The 23,253-nt window shown below is 40.0% G+C and overlaps 1 long non-coding RNA gene across 1 annotated transcript in view; it reads right to left on the bottom strand.

Moving 5' to 3' along the window:
- Positions 1-15,851: 15,851 nt before the first annotated feature.
- The window catches only part of LOC105732813 (uncharacterized), a 679,090-nt gene continuing 671,688 nt past the window's right edge, over positions 15,852-23,253 (bottom strand). Inside the window, exons 11-13 of the long non-coding RNA XR_010343589.1 lie at positions 19,544-19,775; positions 17,407-18,477; positions 15,852-16,624 (exon numbers count right to left, since the gene is read on the bottom strand). This is a non-coding gene — a long non-coding RNA (uncharacterized LOC105732813). The remainder of the gene's footprint in view (positions 16,625-17,406; positions 18,478-19,543; positions 19,776-23,253) is intronic.

Below are 23,253 nucleotides of genomic sequence, written 5' to 3'. Positions count from 1 at the left end.
AGAGATCCAGCCAAAGCTTCCCAATTTCTTCTACTGACTTTCCTAAAATGGAATTCTCTTGTACTCTCCTTATCCTGGGCATTCTCATCTAAACAGACTCCAGTTCATTTATATTCTCCTAAACCAGCATCAGGAGTGGAACACAGAACTCTAAATGTGAAAGTGCATATTCCTTTTGAGAGTCCTCATCTCCTTCTCCCTCTAATCTTCACAATTTATAGGCCATTCTTGGCCTTGGGTCTATGAGGACAAATTTCACTGTGCCCTTTATCCCTTGTAGGGACAAAGCCTACAATCTGACAATTACCTAGGAGCTAAAATGTCTGAGTAACGGAGACCATGAGCCATTGAGTCAACAGATAATTGCAGTGAGAAAGGAGTAGCAGGTGGAATATGGCAATGGCCTGAGAGTCTACGTTGAGGGGCTGTCTTAAAGAAAGTGACTGACGGGCCAGGTGCAGTGGCTCACGTCTGTAATCCCAGCACTTTGGGAGGCCGAGGTGGGTGGATCACGAGGTCAAGAGATCGAGACCATCCTGGTCAACATGATGAAACCCCGTCTCTACTAAAAATACAAAAAATTAGCTGGGCATGGTGGCGCGTGCCTGTAGTCCCAGCTACTCGGGAGGCTGAGGCAGGAGAATTGCCTGAACCCAGGAGGCGGAGGTTGCGGTGAGCCGAGATCGCACCATTGCACTCCAGCCTGGGTAACAAGAGCGAAACTCCGTCTCAAAAAAAAAAAAAAAAAGAAAGTGACTGACATTATAAGAAGCCCAGGTTTCCTAAGTAGTGTTTTATGTCCCTCATAACTCTGTACATCACCTTTTCTGACCCTCATGCCCACCCTTTCCATCTCCATCTTCCAAAACACTCCACTGTACTTGTGGGATCCCCAGTCATTAGTAAAACCCGCCTCTAACTTCACCCTTTCCTGGGAACATTCCCTTCACTTCTTGTTCTATTGGAAATCTTAGCACTTTGCTTCCTTTGTAGATCAACTGATGGTTGTTTTCGTTCTCATATTGTCAGTGCCGGCTACTCTGAAGATGGGGTGGGTGTCCTGTTCACTCCTCAGTGCCATCTCTGAATCATCTCCCAAATTCCTCTCTAAATACTGGCCCCCACCACAACTTAGAATCCCATTGCCATATTCCACCTGCTACTCCTTGCTTATTGCAATTGTCTTTCAACTGAATGGCTCATGGACTCTGTTACTTGGATATTTTAGTTTCTAGATATCTAACAGACTCTATTTCTAATGTCTTGGTGGCTCGGTTTCTTGTTTCTTGGGCCGCACTCTTGCTGCACCCTGCTTCACCCACACTGAGTCTTCATACCTGAGACATCGCCATTGCCAATAACTGTACCCCCCTCCATTCTCTCAGTGTGAAACATCTCACACTATCACTACCACTTCCACACCTTCGTTCTCACTCCCTCTGATACACCACCTGCAGTAGTTCTTAAATCCCACTGAGAACTCCAAACAACTGATGTTATCACCTCTTCTTAGTCCCTCAAAACCATATAAAATTGTCTTTCTCTTTTCCCATCTTAAATTCTGTGGCCAGCCATTGTAATCACATTTTTGCCAACAAACTCAACACTTTGTTCAAGTACTTGTGAAACTAAGTCATAGCCTTTGCTAAATCCAACTTTCTTTCTGCCCTACACTTGCTCACCTAGAGCTGAAAGTGGCTGGAAAAAAAACAGCCATGATTGTCTGACATTCACGTACTGTCATCAACCTCAAGTGGGTCTTACCACTGTATGGTACTTACATTTTCCCCATCTATTTATTCTCCAATCTCCTAGAAAACTATTTTATATCTTTTAACATCTGCTCTACTTCTCCCTCCTCATCCTCACTCTCAGATGATGGCCCTGCTTTCTATTTCATAAAGAATATGGAAACATACAGAAGAATACTCCTGCACTGTCACACTGCCACTTGTCCCGTTTAGTTCCATCCATGCCCTATACTTGGCTTCTCTCCTATTAGGACCTCAGCACTGCCCACATTCCTAGCTAAGGGCAGTCTCTCCATGTGTCCATTAGATTTCATCCCTTCCTCACTTTTTAAGGATATCAGTCCAGAAATTCTCTCACTCTCATTTTTTTTTAACTGGAATTTTCCCAACAACATGCAAGCACTTTTCCATTCCTAACCCTATGTAGCCATTACCTCATTTCTTACCTTCCCTTTATAGCTTATCTCCTTGAAAGAGTTGACTAGTGCAGTCTTCTGTTTGCCTCTTTCACTCTCTCTTGAGCCCACTCTGGTCAGTTTTGTCCCCATTACCACTAAAACTGTTTCCGTCAAGGTTGTGAATGATTCCTACATTTACAGATCTCGTTTTAAATTTATTCTAATTTCTTATTTTACTTTTTCAGCAGTAGACCATCAGCTTCTCTCTTATTTGAAATATCTTCTCCCTTTGGCTTTCTAAGTACCATAGAAATTAACTAAAAGGTATTTAAAATAAATTATTTAAAAATTGAGTTATTATTATTTGATGGAAAACATTCTCATTTGCAATCTTCTTCATCTCAGCAAATGCTCAGGCTAAAACTCGGTATTCCTCTTGACTCCTCTGATAAACTTCCATCAGAAAAGCTTCTTCCATCAAATCAACCAGATCTGATAAATAAGGAAATTCTATTGGTGTCTATTCAGAGTATATCCAGATTTTGAGAACATCACATCGTTTTCACTGTTAGCATTTTGGTTTAAGCCACCATCATCTCTTACCTGGATGACTGACAATGTCTTCCAACCATTCTCCCTGGATCCCTTTCATACAGTGGCTACTCTTGCTGATTTGGTTAAATTTCCAATCAGATCATGTAATTCCTCTGCTTAGGCTGATGTCTCCCCTCTTTACTCAGAATGAGATCCAGTGCTCCAATTGTGACTCACAAGGCCCTAGACAATCCACCTTTGATGACCTCTCTGACTGCATCACCTTTTGTTCCCAGTCCTGTTTTTGCTTCAGTCACACTGGGCTCCTCACTTCCAGGTGTCACCTACTCAGGGCCTTTGCTTCAGATGTTCCCTGTCCCTAGAACTTTCATCTGAGATCAGCATGTCTTGCTCACGTCCATCCTTCATATCTTTTCTCAAATAGCCTCTTTCAATGAGGACTTCCTTACCCAACTTATCTAAAATTGTAACCCTTCCATTCCCAACATATATTCCTGATTTTGCTTTCCTTTTCTTCTTATCATTTTCCCTCTAGAAATTTTTTTCATTCCTTATTTTTCCTTTCTACTAGTTGTGGGTTTTATGAAGGTAGTATTTGGTGTGTGTTGTGTTTACTACTATATTTCTAGCACCTAGAACACTGCCTAGCACACAGTAGGAACTCAGTAAGCACGTACCATGTAAATCAGTGGTTAAGTGAATGCAGGGGATGTTGGACTTTTACTTCTTATGATATGAATAGTTTATTCCATAAATACAAACTAAATGTGGATCAGCTTCTCTTATGTTTAAGTAATCACATCCTACTCTTGATAGATACCATGCTTATGATCGACTACAATTCCCAGATTTTTTTCATGGGAACTCCTGCCAAGCCAGGAGTTCCCTATTATGTATTCATAGAATTATTTTTAAATCCCCACACATGGCCCTTTATAAACTTCATCTTATTTTAAACTCAACAGTCCAAGTCTGCCAAGAGATAATTCTAGATCTTGATTTTGATATATCTTACATTAACATTATCTTCTAGCTTTGACAAATGTTTTGTTTGACTTTATTTTTATTTATTATAGTGATTAATCAGATAGGACAAATGAAAAAAACCCTGTGGGCTATCAGAAGAGAAGTTGGGACAGATTGCATTTTTTCAAAATATAGCTGCACCAATATATGCTCTTTTATACTGTGATGCTATTACCCTTTATTGAAATACAGAGTCTAATTTTCCTTCCCTTTACCTTGAACAGACTCTTAAAACTGCATTAATCAATGAAGTAGGGTAGAAGCAACTCTTTGTGACTTCTGAAAGCTAAATTAGTGGTGACATTACTTTAAAACATTACTGGTTTTTTCTTTCCTGGGACATGTACCTTGGGACCCTGAGCTGACGTGTAAGAAGTCTGGTTAGACTAAGGCCACCATGCTGGAAAAATCACCCGGACAGACCACATAGAGATAGAAATTAAAGCCTGAGGAGCCTCAGATGTTCAGGCCCCTAGCTCTTTACATTTCTGAAGCCCTGGCACCAGACACGTAAGTGATGAAGGCATCAAGATGACTCTAGCACTGCAACTTCGTGAGAGACCCTGAGCCAGAACCGCCTCACCGAGTTGATCCCGAATTTCTGACCCACAGAAACCATGGGAGATAAAAGAACAATGACTGTAGTTTTAAGCCACTCATTTTTTAGATGATCTGCTACAGAGCGATGGGTGACTATCACCTATTGTAGTAGAATGAGCTGCCTGGTGATCAGGAAGTGAAAGAGAATGGGTGAGACTTTACACACTTTTTATAGATTTTCTTTATATTTTATACACCTTTGATAGATTTTCATGCCCACAATATCTGACCCAATGTTTTATACTTTGATACACCTCATTATCAATTCTTCCTTGTGCGGGAGAAATAAGTAACAAGGTGCAGGTATACAGTTGAAATAATGTATATTTCAACTCAGTGGTGAACTGAGTTACGTCTTGGGGGCTACATATCAGAAACACTCAAGGTGTGGGAGAAAGCTAATATCCTCCGTGGGGAAACACAGTGGATTTTCTTTAGGCATATGCTGAGTAGCAAGTCTTCAAAATGCAGACTCTTTGGGGTAAACGAGAATAATGGTTTCAGTGAATTAAAATAGAATGAAGATGACTAGAAAGCAAGCTTTGGGAGGTTGGCGCAAGAATGGAGATAGGCTTTGATTCACGATCTTGCTTTGACTGGACCCATTTATAGTCTATTTGAAGAAACAATTGTTTTGCTTCACGATTTTGCTTTGACCAGACCCATTTGTAATTTATTTGAAGAAACAATTGTTTTGTATGGTGTTGAAATCTCTGTTGATACAAGCTCCTTTTCTGCATTCACCAAGTTCTTTGTGCTCACCAACTTTGGGCTTGATTTGCCAATGGGAGGACACTTTTAAGCTCTAAGACAGAATGTTATCTTTCTTTTATTTTACTGTCATGGTACTATATTCTCTTTTTAAAATGTATTTATTACACTTTAAGTTCTGGGGTACATGTGCAGATGGTGCAGGTTTGTTACATAGGCATACATGTGCCATGGTGGTGGCTTGCTGCATCCATCACCCTGTCATCTACATTAGGTATTACTGCTAATGCTATCCCTCCCCAGCCTCCACCCCCTGCTATCCCTCTCCAGCCCCATCAATACCTGACCAGCTCTGGTATGTGATGTTCCCCTCCCTGTGTCCATGTGTTCTCATTGTTCAACACCCACTTATGAGTGAGAACATGTGGTGTTTGGTTTTCTGTTCTTGTCAGTTTGCTGAGAATGATGGTTTCCAGCTGCATCCATGTTCTTGCACCTTTTAATATCTTTGTTCCAAATTTACATTCTCACATTTGAGTAAAAAACAAAATTCAAACTCTTTCATTTACTCCACTCATGTCTAATATATTGCACTCTTTGGAGTGCCAACATTTTATATGGGATTTCAATTGATTTCTTCCTACCTTGTCTTTTGATTTTAGGCAACTTGGGTTCATTTAAAGGCACAAACCCTATCTCGAGTTTTTCATTTAAGATACTGGCTTTATCTCTGTTCCTTGGCTCCTATCATTGTCATAATACCATTATTTTATATTAATCACTTTACCAACTCAAACCATAGATATTCTAAGTTTTTGCTCTTCAAGAATAAATGTAGTAATTTATTAATATCCTCTTTTCCCAACACCTCTCTTTATGATTTCCTAAACTTATTTTAATTATAATGTCTGAAATTTCACCTGTTGAACATTTATTTCAGGAGTATATAGAATAAAGAAAACAAGCCACAACTGGGTTTAAATTGACTTAATCAGATTATTTTTTCATGAGCTATGAGGTGTTGTCTCCCTGTCATCTGTCTTTTATCTATAGAGTCTGACCATGCAAAAAATGCACACAGGATCTGTAGCCAAAAGAGAAGCCAATCACACTGTTGTTAATTTATGGAACTTAAGTTTTGGACAATTTTATCCCATATTTAAGTAATAGCTGAGCTGCTTTTAGTTCCGGAGCCAATGGGTGTTGTCACCCATCTCTTACCCAGAATCTAAATGATATCGTTTGACAGTTTTTACTTCTTTCTGCAATGAAGTCATTCTGAAACTTCCTCTCCAGTAGGTTGCATGGACAAGGATGGTGCTTCTCTCTGGAAAGCAGGCCTAGGGCCCTTGCAGATATGCTCACAGCACAGTGTCAAAGTAGAATGAGCTTCCTGGTGGTCAGGAAGTAAAAGAGAATGGGTGGGACTTTATACACGCACTTTTATAGATTCTCATGCCCACAATATCTGTTCAAATGTTTCATCCTTGGATATATCTGATTATCAACTCCTACTTCTGTGGAAGAAAGAAGTAACAGAGTGGAGAGAGGCCAGAAAGTCCTTTATGGGCATTCCTTTTGAGTGGAAAAAATGGGAAGAAATTACCTTGGGGTGGGCCAGTATGGCTAAATGAGAACTGGAGCGTATCATCCTTCACTTGCACCATCTTCCTGAGACTCTGTTTCCTCTTCTCCAATTATGTTTAACAGCTGGGTCAATAGTTGAGCTTGATTGTGACTAATATTTCAGGAAAAGTATATAAGGCCACCCCAAGACTTTCTGGTTTAAAATAACCATTCATTGTCTGTTGTGAATCTCAAGGTCAGTGGGGTGGTTCTGCTGATCTTGGCTAGGATCACTCATGCACCTGCAGTCAACTGGTGGGTCAGCTAGAGGCCAGCTGGTCAGAATGGCCTCAGATGGGATGAGGCTGCCTTCTTTCATATATATCTCAGCTGTCTCCATCAGATAGTGTGGACATGTCTTCATGGTTACTGCCAGGGCAAGAAAGTCTCTGCATGCATCACATTTCTTCTTGTTTCATTGGCCAAAGCAAGTCACATAACTAAGCCCAGATTCAAACTGAGAAGAGAATACACAGTTATAGAACAGGGAGAATTCAGGGATCCTATTAGTTGGGACTAGGAATGCAACCAGGAGAAGCAATGCATCAGAAGAGTCATGGTATTACCGTCTTGATTCCGATGTCACCCTCACAGAACTTTCTGTAATAATGGAAATGTTCTATATCTATGTGGTTCAATATGGTAGCCACTAGCTACTTGTGAAAACTTAAATTTAACTTTAAATACAAGTGAGAAAATGAGTTTCTTAGTCACAATAGCTGCATTTTAAGTCTTAATAGCTAGTAGTATACTAATAACTATTTCTAATATTTTACCTTAAATCAGTGAGGTAAATTGTGCACCTGGAAGTCTCCATAGTAAGTTAAAATGGGACATTAATTTGCTATATTTGAGGCATTTTTGTGTCCTATTGGGAAGTGACTTAAATTGATTAGGTCATGCTCAGCCAGTTTATTCTTTTGGGGAACGTTTAGCAGCTTACTGTAATGGAGAAGGTGATATATCTCCTCTCCACAGACCTGCTAAAAAAATTACAATGAAGCTAAGTTTCAGACCTTGCTCTGCCTCACCTGTAGACATTTATTAGCAAACAGGCTTTAGAGTCTGTTTGAGATATACTCTGCTCTGCAAGCTCAGGAAAGACACTGCCTCTACTTTTCAGCATGTTTTTCAGCTTTATTGAGTTGTAATTCTATATATTCAAGGCATACAGTGTGATGTTTTGATATACATAAATACTGTGGAATTATTGTACCAATCAACTAATTAACATAGGCATCGCCTCACATAGTTACCTTTTGGTATGAATGTGTGATAAGAATGCTTAAGATCTACTCTCTTAGCAAATATATTATTAACTGTAGTCACTATGCTGTATATTATTCTCCAGGCCTTTTAGATCATGCAACTGACCAGCATCTGCCTATTTTCCCCATCCCTAGACCCTAGTAACCACCCTTTCACTCTTTGTTTCTATGAGTTCAGCTTGTTTAGATTACACATATGAGAACATGCTACATTTGCCTTTCTGTGCCTGGCTTATTTTACTCCACAAAATGTCTTTCAGGTTTCAGGTTCATCTATGTTGTTACAAAAGACAGAAGTTTTTTTTTTTTTATTTTTTATTTTAGAGAGAGAGACAAAGGTCTCATTATGTTGCTCAGGCTAGTCTGGACTCAAGCGATCCTCTTGCCTTAGCCTCACAAGTAGCTGAGACTATTGGCATGACACTGTATGTGCCTTCTTATTTTATGATAAAATTTATGTTTTCCAAAAGTCTGTTATATTTTTGTTTTGCTTAAAGTTTTCCTAGCAATTTTTAGTTTTAAAACACTAGAAGATGCAGCAAATGTAATTTTTGTTAATTAGAAATTGTATTCTTTTGTGGAGGGTAATGCATGATCAATTTTTATAAAGATGTTAAGAAAAATTGGAAAAAGGTATATTTTTTGTTTACGGATGGTGTATTTCCCTACAAATTCCAGCTTTTATTTTATATTATTTAAATTCTTTATGCATTTATTTATCTCTTGTGTTCCTCATCTATCAAAGGCTAAAAAAAACTAATGATGGCTTTTTCGTTTGTTGCAATTTTGTCCATTTCATCTTTGAAGTTTTTAATTTATGCATTTGGCAAGCTGTGATTTTATGCATGCCATTTTATGACTGCTCAATTTACATTGTAAGTATATATTTTAACATTAAAACATGACATTTTAATTTGAATCATCTTTCATTCAGCAAGAATGTAAACTTTTGTAATTTATTATTAATATTATTCAGAAAGGGTATAGGACTGATATAATTTCTTAAGACTTGCATACTTAAGACCTTATTTTTCTTCTGTCCAAGGAACAGTCGTTTGACTGTATATAAAATGACTGTATAACAATCCTTTTTTGTTTTTTTCTTGACTCTGCTTCATCATCTCCTGACATTTCTTTCCTTTCTTTTTTTTTTTTTGGAAGTAATTTGTGTTTTCTTACTATGTCATTGTTGGATTTTTTTTTCCGTGTTCTACTAATTCAAAAATGCATCCACCGGTTGTCAAGTTGCAGTGTTTTTTCTTATCGTTTTTGTTTGGTTGTCTGTTGGAATATGTGAGCTTTTTTAACCAGCATACTTGAGTACTTTCTTGAACTCTTTTCTCTTTTTCAAAAACTTAGATCATTATTGTCTTTGGTTCTCATTTTCCTTGTTTTGTCTCTCATCAAATATGCCTATAAGTCTTAAGCTACATTTTCATTCCCTAACACTTTATATTTAATTTTTTACTGCATTGTTTTTGTCTCTATCTTTTTCCTTTTGGTTCTGAGAAAAATCTCTCAGTTCTGACCTTCACAGACTCTGCCCCATCATGGGCTAGATTTTCAGCAATGCTGCATCTGTTTTATCTTAGCTCTCGTGAGGACTTTAATTGGATTTTACAACGTCAGTGTCCTTAAAACCCTCCCCTGTCTCCTCAGTCACCTTCCTCTCAGCTCACTGTTTTGTACCTTGCCCTGAGGTTCTATATTCATCTTCATTATTTTTTCTTATGGCTTTCTGTGTCGATTTTATGTAGATGAAGACACGTCTTCTGTATCAATAGGACTCAGACGTTCAATCAACAGTGTTTGCTGAACATCTATTTTGTGCTCAGGGGCACATTTATTAGGCACAGACGTTATACAAAATAATCACCCAAACAATTGTACACTGACAAAATCATAGGGTAACCTGAGAGGATGTGACAGGAGTCCCACTTTAATCTGGTGGGTGAGGAAGGGACTCCTTGAGCAGCTACCATTTGAACTAAAACCTGAACAAAGAGCAGAATGAGCCAGTTACAGAGAGGTGGGGGAGACGCTTCTCAGCAAAGCATGCAGTATGTCTCAGAAAGCCAAAAATGCTGCCTCCCTCTGTGAATTCATCTCCGAGATTTCAGAATGAAATCATCTTTCCCTTAATCTCCACAGATTTTTTGTTTTGTTTTGTTTTTAAAGGAGATTCCGTACTGCTGTTTTCTGCTTAGGTTGAGAGGAGTTTTTCTCTGGGCCCTGGTCAGGACACAAGGCCTGCGAATCAGCCAGAGCTTGTCTGCCAACTTTGGTGACAATGGAAACCCTCTCCCACATCAAAGCCGAACTGAGTTAGCGCCAATGTGTGTAGCTTCCAGTGCGATCATGCTATTGAAGCATGTTCATCTAGTGTGACGTTGCTGCACTGGACCATGTCTCCTGCTTTGTAAATTGCCTGATGTTCCTCTCTTACTAAAGAACACCGATGCACGGAAGGGCTGCCAACTTTCCTCACAGGGAGGGGGAGTTTAGATATCAAACTTCTATGAGTCAAGGTCAAACTGGTGGAAGGCATTTTCGTCTTCATCCTTCTGAGCCAGTAGAGCTGCTTTGTCTCATGAATAATGACTTCATAGAGACAGAACATTCTTTCCAAATTCTGAAACTGGATTACTCAGCACTGATCAGTTTGTTTTATTTTGGTTATTTTATCTTCTGTTCACTTACATGTGTTTTAGTGGTATATAAGAAGTTGTAACAAGATGCTATTTTAAACTAGAAGTCTTATAACTGAGAACATGTGGTATCTGCTTTTCTGTTCCTACATCAGTTTGCTAAGGATAATGGCCTCCAGCTCCACTCATGTCCCTGCAAAGGACATGCTCTCATTCCTTTTTATGGCTGTAGAGTATTCCATGTTGTATATGTACCACATTTCCTTTATCCAGTCTATCATCGATGGGCATTTAGGTTGACTCCATGTCTCTGCTATTGTAAACAGTGCTGCAATGAACGTACACATGCATGTGTCTTTATGATAGAACAATGTATACCCCTTTGGGTATACAACCAAAGTAATGGGATTGCTGGTCAACTAAATGGTAAGACCACATGGACACATAGAAGGGAACACCACAAACTGGAACATATCAGAGAGTGGAAGGTAGGAGAAGGTGGATGATCAGAAAAAAACAACTATTTGGTACTAGGCTTAATAGCCAGGTAATGAAATAATCTGTACAACAAACCCTCATGACATACATTTACCTATGTAACAAATCTGCACATATACCCATCAACTTAAAATAAAATTTAAACAAGTAGAATAGAAGTCTTTGTGTGCATTTTTGCTCTGTGAAATTCCTGGAACTAGTTGATTTTTAAAACCAGTCTTTTGGCAAGTTAGAATATCTTTTAACAGAAGAAAGGAAAAGCATGCATGAAGGTCAGGTCAGTATTTTTTATTAACTAGTTCTTTTATTGTCTAGTATGAACCTGTGGGGATTTGGGTAATATAGAGAGATGGGGAAGAGAGAACATTGATCTGTGTATGAGGATTCCCAGCTCTGACATTAAATGTGACCTCCCTGGAGTCACGTTCCCTCTTTGCCAATGGAAGAACTCAAGACAAGTCCGTCTTTTTCAAGTTGTTCTGTAATATCCTAAGTCCTTGCCACGCCAAGTATACTCCTGACCAGCGGCATCATATCACTTGAGAGCTAGTGAGAAATCCAGATTTCAGGCCCCACTTTAGAGCTATTGAATCTGAACCTCAGTTTTTAACAAGACTCCAGTGACTCCTATGCTTGTTAAGTTTTGAGGAGCACTGATTCTGCATGAGTCTGTGATGCCAGAGGGCCCCTCATGGGAAAGCCAGGGGAGGTAGGAGAGGGAAAAAGCAGGGTGTTGGAAAAGGATCTTTCTTCACTGTACTCTCCAAACTGCTTCAAACAAGCAAACCTCTTTTTTACCTTTCTTTTCTTTTTAATAGATTAGCAGTGCTCATATATTTCCTTTTGGAAAAAACAGGTCCTTCTGCAAATAAGAAAATTGTTTGGCTAGGCTGTCATCAATATTATTACAGCTCAAAATCTTCACAAATATACTATCAAAGGCAAGAGGAAGGCAAAGTTATTATAGCTTCAGAGGAAAACAGTTAATACAATACCAAGCATACCGACTTGTTTTCTTGGAGTTCATGTGTGATTAGACTAATGCAGCGCTGTTGGCAATTCAGGAAAGGTTAACTTGCTTTCTGCAGGAGGAAACAAACTGGTCCTATACTACTGCCAAGGCCCAGGAGAAGCCCTATGCCTGGATGCTGACAGAGCTCAGAGTAGGGGTAAGACAACTCCCGCAGTAGTCCCAGCCTCTGAGCCATTTTTTTTAAATTGTAATTTAGGTTCTGGGGTACATGTGCAGATCATGCAGGATTGTTGCGTAGGTACATACATGGCAAGGTGGTTTGCTGCCTTCATCCCCCCATCACCTATATCTGGTATTTCTCCCCTCATTATCCCTCTCCACCCTCCCCACCCCCACTCTCCCTCCCCTAACCCCACTCCTACTGACCACAGTGAGTGATGCTCCCCTCCCTGTGTCCACATGTTCTAATTGTTCAACACCTGCCTATGAAGGTGTTTGGTTTTCTGCTCTCGTGTCAGTTTGCTGAGAATGATGGTTTCCTGATTCATCCATATCCCTATGAAGGACACGAACTCATCATTTTTTATGGCTGCATAGTATTCCATGGTGTATATGTCCCACATTTTCTTTATCCAGTCTATCAATAATGGACCTTTGGGTTGGTTCCAGGTCTTTGCTATTGTTAACAATGCTGCAGTGAACATACATGTGCATGTGCTTTATAATAGAACACTTTATAATTCTTTGGGTATATACCCAGTAATGGAATTACTGGATCAAATGGTATTTCTATTTCTAGGTCCTTGAGGAATCACCACACTGTCTTCCACAATGGTTGAACTAATTTATACTCCCACCAACAGTGTAAAAGTGTTCCTATTTCTCCACATCCTCTCCAGCATCTGTTGTCTCCAGATTTTTTAATGCTCACCATTCTAACTGGTATGACATGGTATCTCAATGTGGTTTTGATTTGCATTTCTCTAATGACCAGTGATGATGAGCATTTTTTCATATGTTTGTTGGCCTCATTGATGTCTTCTTTTGTAAAGTGTCTCTTCATATCCTTTGCCCACTTTTGAATGGGTTTGTTTTTTTTTTTCTTGTAAATCTGTTTTAGTTCTTTGTAGATTCTGGATATTAGCCCTTTTTGCCATTCTGTTGGTTGCCGGTTCACTCTAATGATTGTTCCCTTTGCTGTACAGAAGCTCTGGAGTTTAATTAGATCCCATTTGTCTATTTTGGCTTTTGTTGCCATTGCTTTTGGTGTTTTAGTCATGAATCCTTGCCTATGCGTATGTCCTGAATGGTTTTGCCTAGGTTCTTCTAGCGTTTTTATGGTGTTAGGTTTTAGGTTTAGATCTTTAATCTATCTGGAATTAATTTTAGTGTAAGGTGTCAGGAAGGGGACCAGTTTCTGCTTTCTGCACATTGCTAGCCAGTTTTCCTAACACCATTTATTAAACAGGGACTCCTTTCCCCATTGCTTGTTTTTGTCAGGTTTGTCAAAGATCAGATGATTGTAGATGTGTGGTGTTGCTTTTGAGGCCTCTGTTCTGTTCCATTGGTCTATGCCTCTGTTTTGGTACCAGTACCATGCTGTTTTGATTACTGTGGTCTTGTAGTATAGTTCAAAGTCAGGCAGCATGATGCCTCTGGCTTTGTTCTTTTTGCTTAGGATTGTTTTTGCTATGCGGGCTCTCTTTTAGTTCCATATGAAGTTTGAAGTGTTTTTTTCCAGGTATGTGAAGAAGGTCATTGGTAGCTTGATGGGGATAGCATTGAATCTATTAATTACTTTGGGCAGTTTGGCCATTTTCACTATGTTGATTCTTCCCAATTATGAGCATGGGATGTTTTTCCATCTGTTTGTGTCCTCTCTTATTTCATTGAGCAGTGGTTTGTAGTTCTCTTTGAAGAAGTTCTTTACATCCTTTCTGATTTTTGGCATAAAGCATAGAATAGTCAAATGACATATTATTTTTGCAATGGCAAGATTTGTATGCATTTGACAAGATGCATTATTAATTCCTATTTGGCCAAAAAGTGTTCATATGTTCACCTTCTATAATCTTCCCTTTTCTCAGCTATCACAATAATTCTGTATAATTATCCCCAACATAATGTCTTAAAGCATGAAGTATTTTGTTTTGTTCTGTTTTTCTCACAAATCTGCAGGTTGACTGAGAGACTGGTTGGCTTGGGCCAGGCTTGGCTGATCAGGGCTGGGCTTGCATCTGTGTCTGTGGTGTGCTGGCAGAATGATTGGGACTCACTATTTTGCCTTGACCTCCACTGAGGTGACTGAGGTCTCCTCTTTTAGTCACCCACATCTCTCTACTAGGCTAGCCTATACCTGTTATCACAAGAAATTGCAGAGAAGAAAGAGAGAAAAGAGAAATGTAAACATGCTTTTCATGCCTTTACTTTCCTCCCATTTGCTAACTTCCCACTGACTTGAAGAAGTGCCATGGGCACCTCCAGAGTAGGAAGTGCTAGAAGGCCTCAGGGTAAAGGGTATGAATACATGGAGGGCATTCATTAAACAAACTTGATTGGATTTAAATCAATTAAATTAATTATCAAGCTGCCACATATGATCTTAAAACAGGAATTGGCAGGACATAGCTACCTCAGACAGATGGAGTTTGTTGCACTACAATAAGAAATAAGCACAGGTAGAAAGCGAAGAGATTGATGACTTTTCAATAAACCAGTTAGATGTTAGATTAAAATAACATGAGGAAAGGCCTATGGCAAATGTTCTGTTTTTTCCCGTTTCTGGTTTGGGAGATACCATGCCCTGTCTTGCATATTAACTCACTACACAAAGGCAAGGTGTACTGCTGCCCAATCGATTTATGACTAATTCAACTTCACAGGGTACTAATGTGGTATTTATGTGTGACCAGCCATCTCTGCCAAGTTCTTCTTCCGTGGTCTACTTAGGCCTTCCTGTCATGCACTGCCTTTAGAGTACTTTTATGTAAGCATTTAATAAAGCCATGTGGATGACAATCACTGCAAGAAATGTTTATCTCCTAAATCTTAGATAGTCAGAAATAAGCTGTGTGACTGACATGCCCCTTTATCTCAGAGAAAGCTTTGTTGGAGACATCCAAACCTGGGAGGAAAACTCAGACTGAAATCTGTGAACTATCCTAAGTATGTCAGTAATAACCCAAATTAATTTGAGTCTTGTTTTCCCTCCTATTGGAGGCAGGAGCATGTTGGGTGGGAAGGTTAATGTAGTGCAGCCTTATCTCCTCTGGGCAATTCTGCCGACTTGGAATAGTTTGTGTCTCTTCTCTAAAAAGGAAATGTGCTTTGCCACAGTGATAAGGAGCATGGTAAAGAGGTCAATCCAGGGAGGTGAGGATGCCTGCCAATGTTCCCTGTGCTGCCCAGGATTATTATGAATCTAGGAAGTGAGAGGCTGCAGTTAATTTTGGTTTAGTGATCTTATTTGGAGATAGGATCTTTACAGAGGTTATAAAATTAAAGTGAGGACATTAGGGTGGGCTTTAATCCAATATGACTGATGTTCTTATAACAAAGGGGAAATTTGGACACAGAAATCGAAATGCATAGAGGGAAGGTGAGGGGAGTAGACATAGAGATAAGACAGCCATCTGCAAGCCAAGGTGAGAAGCCTGGACAGATCTTTCCCTCGCAGCCCTCCAAAGGAACCAATCCTGTTGACACCTCGATTTTAGACTTCTAGCCTCCACAATAGTCAGACAATAAATAATCAATTGCATAAGCCACCTAGTTTCTGGTACTTGGTTAATGGTAACTCTAACAAACTCACAGCACAAACCCTAACACAGTGAAAAGATATTGTAATAATATATTTTATTTAACCCTTTTGATAATAATATATCAAAATTGTTATTATTCCACATGAAATATTCCAATATAAAAATATTTTACCTTCTTCCCCCAGTGTGGATTTGACTTTTACAGCCCATCTCAGTTTGGACTCACCACATCTCAAGTGCTCAGTAACCATGTGCACTTGTTCCCCATTGGAACAAGTCTAAGATGAGCTGAGTCATGCGGGGAGGCCCTGCTCCCCACTCTCCCAAAGAGAATAAGTGCACATCTACTGCCCCAGGAAACTGGGGAGCATCTGGGGACTGTAACTTCATAGCTGAGAATTCTACAGTTTTTAAAAAAGCATTCCACGTTTTTACATTCATAGGCTTCTGTTTTAAAGGTTCACATATTTTGAAACCTGATAATAGGGTCCATTTCCTGCTTGGGGAAATTGACCGATTCAGTGTTATTACTTTCATTACACAAATGTAGACTTTACAAGGAATTTGCCATAGAAACTGAGAAAAAACCTACCTCCTTCCAACTAAAAATATATCAGTCTCTATATAAATATGCACAACCATATGATGAACAGTTTCTGGGGCACAGGGCTCCGTTTCATTTCCCTTAAAGAAGTCAGTGTGGTGGATCTTGAGTGCTATGTGCAGGCACGGATTCCTCATCCACACACCTGCCTGGGGCCTGTGGGCAGTGCCTTCATCCTTGGGTTGGTCCTTCACCTCTGACTCTTCTATTTGTTGCATTGGCACCAGAGAAAAAGAGCAGAGAAAGAAGACATTTCTCATGTTGGTCAACTTTCTTTTTATAGCGTGAAAGTAAACATCCACAAATAAATATGGTTTATTTTGCCAAATGCTTTTTCCAAGGAAAATAAGCACTGCCTGGAAAAGCTGGCAAAAACTGCTAATAAATGGGAGAGTTCTCCAGGTAGAGTCTAGTAGGGGAGAAAAAACAGAGTCCTGTAAACTGTGAGGGAAATAGGGGCATGAAAAGTATGAGGCTGTGTTGAGAAAGGCACTGAGGCTGGCATTGGTCTGGGTCCGGGAGAGCCCTCCTCTATCCATCTGCTTTTCCTCTTTTTCCTTACGACTCTGTCTTCTCTTTGGTGTGACATCGCCCATTCCCATGGATTCACTTGCCATATGTATTTCACTGATGGTTCCTAAGCCTCTCACTGGCCTGGACCAAACTCTGACTCTCCAGAACCTTCTCTTTGCCTCCTGTCTATCCTCATTCCTGATTTCTCCAGCATACCAAACTCCAGGTAGCAATAGCCTCAGCTTTTCCTAGGGAGCTTCTCCTCTTCTTGACTTTTCTTCCTGCATAATGCACACCATTTATTGCCTGAATGCCAAGGATCACACATGACTCCTTTCTCCTCCTCATTCTCCACCTCCAGTCAGCCCCTGAGCCCCATGCCTGCTGCTGCTTAAAAACCACTTGAATCTCTGCTTCTCTTCAGTCACCGGCACTGCACTGCCCACCTCAGGCCAAGCCACTGTCATTTCTTACCTGGACCATGCAGCAGCTTTCTCATGGGAAGCTTCTTCCCATGATCCTGTTTCTTCCAGTTTGTCCTCCAAGCTTCAGATGGAGGGATTTCCAAAAGAGGCAGATGTGATTAAGTGCTTGCTGATTGTCATTCTTCTGTGGTTCCCCAGTTCCCTGAATTAAAGTTTCCATGTTCCTGCATATTCTGGCAGCTTCCTGAGTCTCCACTGACCCTGTCACTTTCCTCTCCCAGTTGGGTTCTACAGTGAATCTGCAGGTGAGGTGCCAAGTGAGAAGCCTGAGCCTCACCTGGAAAGTTGTTAGAAAGGCAAATGCAAGTGTCCTCCCATGACTTAGTTAATCTGAACCTCTGGGGCTGCAGTTGATATTTGTATTTTTTAACAAGACCTTCAGGGGATTCTGGTACATGGTCAAGTTTAAGAACTACTCTCCTCCAGGTGCAGTGACTCACACCTCTAATCCCAGCATTTTGAGAGGTTGAGGCAGGTGAATCACGAGGTCGAGAGATGGAGACCATCCTGGCCAACATGGTGAAACCCCGTCTCTACTAAAAATACAAAAATTAGCTGGGCGTGGTGGCATGTGCCTGTAGTCCCAGCTACTTGGGAGGCTGAGGCAGGAGACTTGCTTGAACTTGGGGGGTGGAGGTTGCAGGGAGCCGAGATTGTGCCACTGCATTCCAGCCTGGCAACAGAGCAAGACTCTGTCTCAAAAAAAATAAAAATAAAAAAAAAAACTACAGTGCCCATAATCAGCCATGTCCAGTAAAAAACACATCAGAAATCAGGTAGGAGAGGCTTCATTAAAAGGAGTGTTATAAAGGTATGGGAAAAGACTATTAGAATAAAGGGAATGCTCTGACCAGATCTGCAAGCTTCTCAAGAGTTAGGCAAAAATCATTTTTCTTTTATGGAGAGTGAGCAAGGTTAGAAAGAGCCGAGTGTGGGCAAGTAGGATGGAAGGGTGTGGGGTGATGCCACAGTGGCATCAGAAGTGGCCTCTTCTCAGGGGCTGCTGCCGAAGAAGGGCTGCATGCTTGCTTGGGCTGAGGAAGGACCAAAGTGGAAGGACCTGGGGAAAGGAGAGAGAATATTCGGGTTTGATTAACAGAAATTTTGTTACAACTGGTCAGTGAGGACAAACAGTTCAGCTAATAATTTAAAAGGCAAAATGTAAGAATTTGGAGGGCCTGTGTCTCTGCCTAGCCTTGTCATGGGTCATCCTTGAGTCTTCTCTACGTCCTACGGAGAACGGAAAGTTCTTTGTAGCAGACTGTTCTAACATGAAAGACTATGGGATTACTGAACCTTTGCTGTTGTCCAGGAGCACAGGGCTCAGGTAAAATGTAGCAGTGTCGGTCACTTGCACCTGCTGTGTCCCCTCTCCCCTGTGGCCCATTACACTTGCTCTCCCTTCTGCCTGGAACACTCCTGCCCAGTTCTCTACTTCTATTCATTACGTGCTCTTCTGGACAGTTCAGGTCCTGGTGTCATTTAGAGTCTGCTCCTCCATGCCAGACTCTACGTATGTCATTTCCACTCTGAAGACCAATTAAACTTGTGAAAATGGTAAAAACGAGAACAGGTTTTGACTTATTTGCATATTTTCGAATACCTTAGCAAATAGTTGAACAGATCTAGTGACCAGTTCCTGACACAGGGCTCTAAAGTAATAGAAGGAAAACTACTTGATGCCTCCAAATTTTGTGTTGTTTGAATATCCATGACCAGTCACATATATGTTATATGGCCTTCCTTGTTCCATTCAACTTTCTTCTTTACATCCTGAAGCAATTTCCTCCGTCACTTATTCTCTATACAGAGCCTATTTTGGTTTGGATTCCTTCAGAAGCAGATCTTGAGATTAGGATGTATGTGCAAGTAGTTTATTTAGGAAGTGACCCAAGGAGACACAGGTAGGGGAGTGGGGAGGTGATGGGGAGAGAAAAGCAGGGAATAAAAGGTATGTCAATGTGGAACCAAATCCTGCTGGGGAAACTTCAGGAGAGAGTGTGGAACACAATTTGGAATTATCCCACCAGAAGGGCAAGGGAGCTAGGATATTTATACACCAATTCCAATCAGTTATATTGCTTAAGGGATGCTCCTGGGGACACGTGGGATTAATTCTCTGTTACCTCCAGACTGCTCTGTATATAGGCAGAGAGAGTTGGGAGGTGGAAAAGGTCCTAGGACATCTGGAAATCAAGCCATTGTTCTCTACGATAGTAAAGCTGATGGGATATCGCTGGGATACAAGAATGCTGTTTTAGTTTTCCTCCCTTGAAGAGCTCTGTGTCTAGTGGTCTCTGGGAATTCCAAGTTTCAGTAATCATCAGTTCTGGCTTCAGAATAAAACCACCTAGGAAACTAAAAAAAAAAATACCATTGCCCAGACACCTCACCAAAACACTCATACAAGTGACAAATAAGCATATAAAAGGGCACTCAGCATCACGTGCCACCAAGGAATTGCAAATTAAAACAACAGACTGTCACTGCATTTCTATTAGAATGGCTGAAGTTCAAAACACTGACCATAATAAATGCTGGTGAAGACGTGGAATAACAGGAACCCTCATTCATTGCTGGCGGGAAAGGAAAATGGTACAGCCACCTTGGAAGAGAGCCTGGCAGTTTCTTACAAACTAAACATAGTCTTACCATATGATCCAGCAATAGTGCTTCTTGGTATTTACCCAAATGAGTTAAAAACATATGTCCACACAAAAACCCCTGCACACAAATGTTTATAGCAGCTTTACCCATAATTGCCAAACGTGGAGACTTGAATTGAAAATGTCCTTCGATAATTGAATAGACGAACAGACATACAAATGTGCATCTATACAATAAAGTATTCAGCAATAAAAAGAAATTAGTTATCAAACCATAGAAAGGTACAGAAGAAATGTAAGTGCATATTGCTAAGTGGAAAAAAAAAACTCAGAAAAGCCTACTATATGACATTCTGTAAAGGGCAAAAAGCTACAGGCATCAAAAAAATCAGAGATTTCTAGGAATTTGGAGGAAAGAGTGGTGAGATGAATAGCTGGAACACATGGGGATTATCAGGGCAATGAAATTTGTCTGATACTCAGATGGTAGATATATGACATTATGGATCTGGCAAAATCCATAGAACTGTATAACACACACAGTAAATCTTAATGTATACTATGCACCTTAGCTAACAATAATGTATCAGCAGCATTGGCTCACTTGTAACAAATGTACCATGCCAAAGCAAAATGAAAATAATAGAGGCAACTGCGTGAAGGTGGGGAGAGAGCATATGGAAACTATAGTTTCTGGAAATTTGAAACTGCTCGAAGAAATAAAGTCTAATTTTGTATAGACTCATACTCCGTAAATTAAAATTTCCAGGAGTGAAAACCAAACACTCGTATCTTTTGCATGATCCCTGGGAAACCCCAGTGTGCAGGGAGAGTTCAGTTGCACTGGGGGAAGTATACAGAAGAGCTGAATCTCTCCTAGTAGTCTTTGTGCAAAGGGCTTTCCCTTACAGCAGTTGGTCTCAGGAGCATGCTGTTTAGGGAACAAGAGAATTTAAAAATTAGTGTAGAATCTGGAATTTTTAATTCTACGTAGTCCATACATGCAAAACAGGTCACATACAATTATGAATCATTAATATTTTATCCACTTATTAAAATTCATTCTTGTAATTTCATTAAGGTAAAAAATGCAGCCTTTGCTGTTCCAGCATCACCTGGGGGCTTGTTAGCAATGCAGTTTCCTGGGCTCCTCCTCATTTATGGAATCACAAACTCTAGGGCATGAGGCCCAGGAATCTGGGTGTTGTCAGCCTTTTCAAGTGAAACTTAAGTGCCAATTCATGAAAGTCACTGTTTTGAACAGAGGAAGAAAGTGTAAAGCAGTGGTTCTAAAATTTGGCTGCATAACAAAATGACCTGTGAAGTTTTAAAAATAACAATGTTAAAAATATAGTGATATTTATAAAAATATTGACACTTGGGTTCTCCTTACCCGAACTGTGATTTAATTGCTGTGCAGTATGTTTTGGGTAGTGGGATTTTCAAAAGCCACCCAAGTAAGGGAGGCCATCTGGGAAATACTGATGCAAAGACAATAACCAGCAAATTCCGGACCTGCTCTCACCAACAGGTTGATCTCCAAAACTCACCTCCTTGAAACCCTCTCAGGAAACTTCTCCTCACCTGGAATATTTTCGTCTTCTCCTGCCCTCATGCTCTCCAATTCATTTTCACTAATACTACATTTTTGCCTCTGGTTCTTTTTCTCTTTCATGGTCTTAGGAAATGCAAAGTGCATCATCAGGAGAGTGTTAATAACACCTATTTATTTTGTGATTCTGCCCCAAAAGACGTTCCTGCAGCCCACTTATATAGTGCATATTACAGGAACTCACTCTTTAAAGAGAGGTGAGTTTAAACCCTTTAAAGAGAGTTACTGTAATATGCACTAATGCTAATAACAAACATTTAAATGGTGCTAGAAACTTTTCTTTTGCTAACTTTTAAGTTCAGGGGCACAGGTGCACGTTTGTTACTTATGTCATGAAGGTTTGTTGTGTATATTATTTCATCACCCAGGCATTAAGCTTAGTACCTATCAGCTGTTTATCTTGGGGCTCTCCCTCCTCCCATCCTCCAGATGGCCCCAGTGTGTGATGTTCCCCTCTATGTGTCCATATGTTCTCATTGCTTACCTCCCACTTATAAGTGAGAACATATGGTGTTTGGTTTTCAGTTCCTGCGTTAGTTTGCTAAGGATATTGACCTCCAGCTCCATCCATGTCCCTGAAAAGGACATGATCTCATTGCTTTTTATGACTGCATAGTATTCCATGTTGTATATGTACCACATTTTCTTTATCCAGTGTATCACTGATGGGCACATAGGTTGATTCCATGCCTTTGCTATTGTCAATAGTGCTGTAATGAACATACACATGCATGTGTCTTTATAGTAGAACAATTTATATTTCTTTGAGCATATACTTAGTAATGGGATTACTGGATCGACTAGTAGTTCTACCTCTAGGTCTCTGAGGAATTGCCACACTGTCTTCCACAACGGCTGAACTAATTTATACCCCCACCAACAGTGTGAGTGTTCATTTTTCTTTACAACCTCTCCAGCATGTGTTATTTGACTTTTTATTAATAGCCATTCTCCCTGGTGTGAGATGGTACCTCGTTGTGGTTTTGATTTGCATTTCTCTAATGATCAGTGAAATTGAACTTCTTTAAATGTATGTCCTCTTTTGTAAAGTGTCTGTTCATGTCTTTTGCCTACTTTTTAATGGAGTTGTTTTTTTCTTGTAAATTTCTTTAGTTCCTTATACATTCTGGATATTAGACCTTTGTCAGATGTATACACTGCAAAATTTTTCTCTCATTTTGTAATTTCATTTACACTTTCTCTGTTCAAAACGGTTTGCTCTGTTGATAGTTGTTTTTGCTGTGCAAAAGCTCTTTAGTCTAATTAGATCCCATTTGCCAATTCTTACTTTTGTTGCAATTGCTTTTGGCATCCGCGTCATGAAATCTTTGCCCTTGCCTGTGTCCTGATGGTTTTGCCCAGGTGGTCTTCCACGGTTTTTACAGTTTAGGGTTTTACACTTAAGTCTTTAATACATTTTGAGTTATTTTTTATATGTGGTGTAAGGAGGAGGTCCAGCTTCAGTCTTCTGCATGTGGCTAGCCAGTTATCCTAGCACCATTTGTTGAATAGGAAATCCTTTCCCCATTGCTTGTTTTTGTCAGGTTTGTTGAATATCAGATAGTTGTAGGTGTGCAATCTTATTTTCGGTTTCTCTATTCTGTTCCATTTGGCCTAT

This window comes from Aotus nancymaae, unplaced genomic scaffold, assembly GCF_030222135.1.
Source record: "Aotus nancymaae isolate 86718 unplaced genomic scaffold, 86718_ANA_hifiasm-v0.15.2.pri h1tg000001l, whole genome shotgun sequence".
NCBI classification, from domain to species: domain Eukaryota; kingdom Metazoa; phylum Chordata; class Mammalia; order Primates; family Aotidae; genus Aotus; species Aotus nancymaae.
The sequence above is the reverse complement of the archived record's forward strand: the minus strand, read 5'-3'. Positions and strand labels throughout refer to the sequence as shown.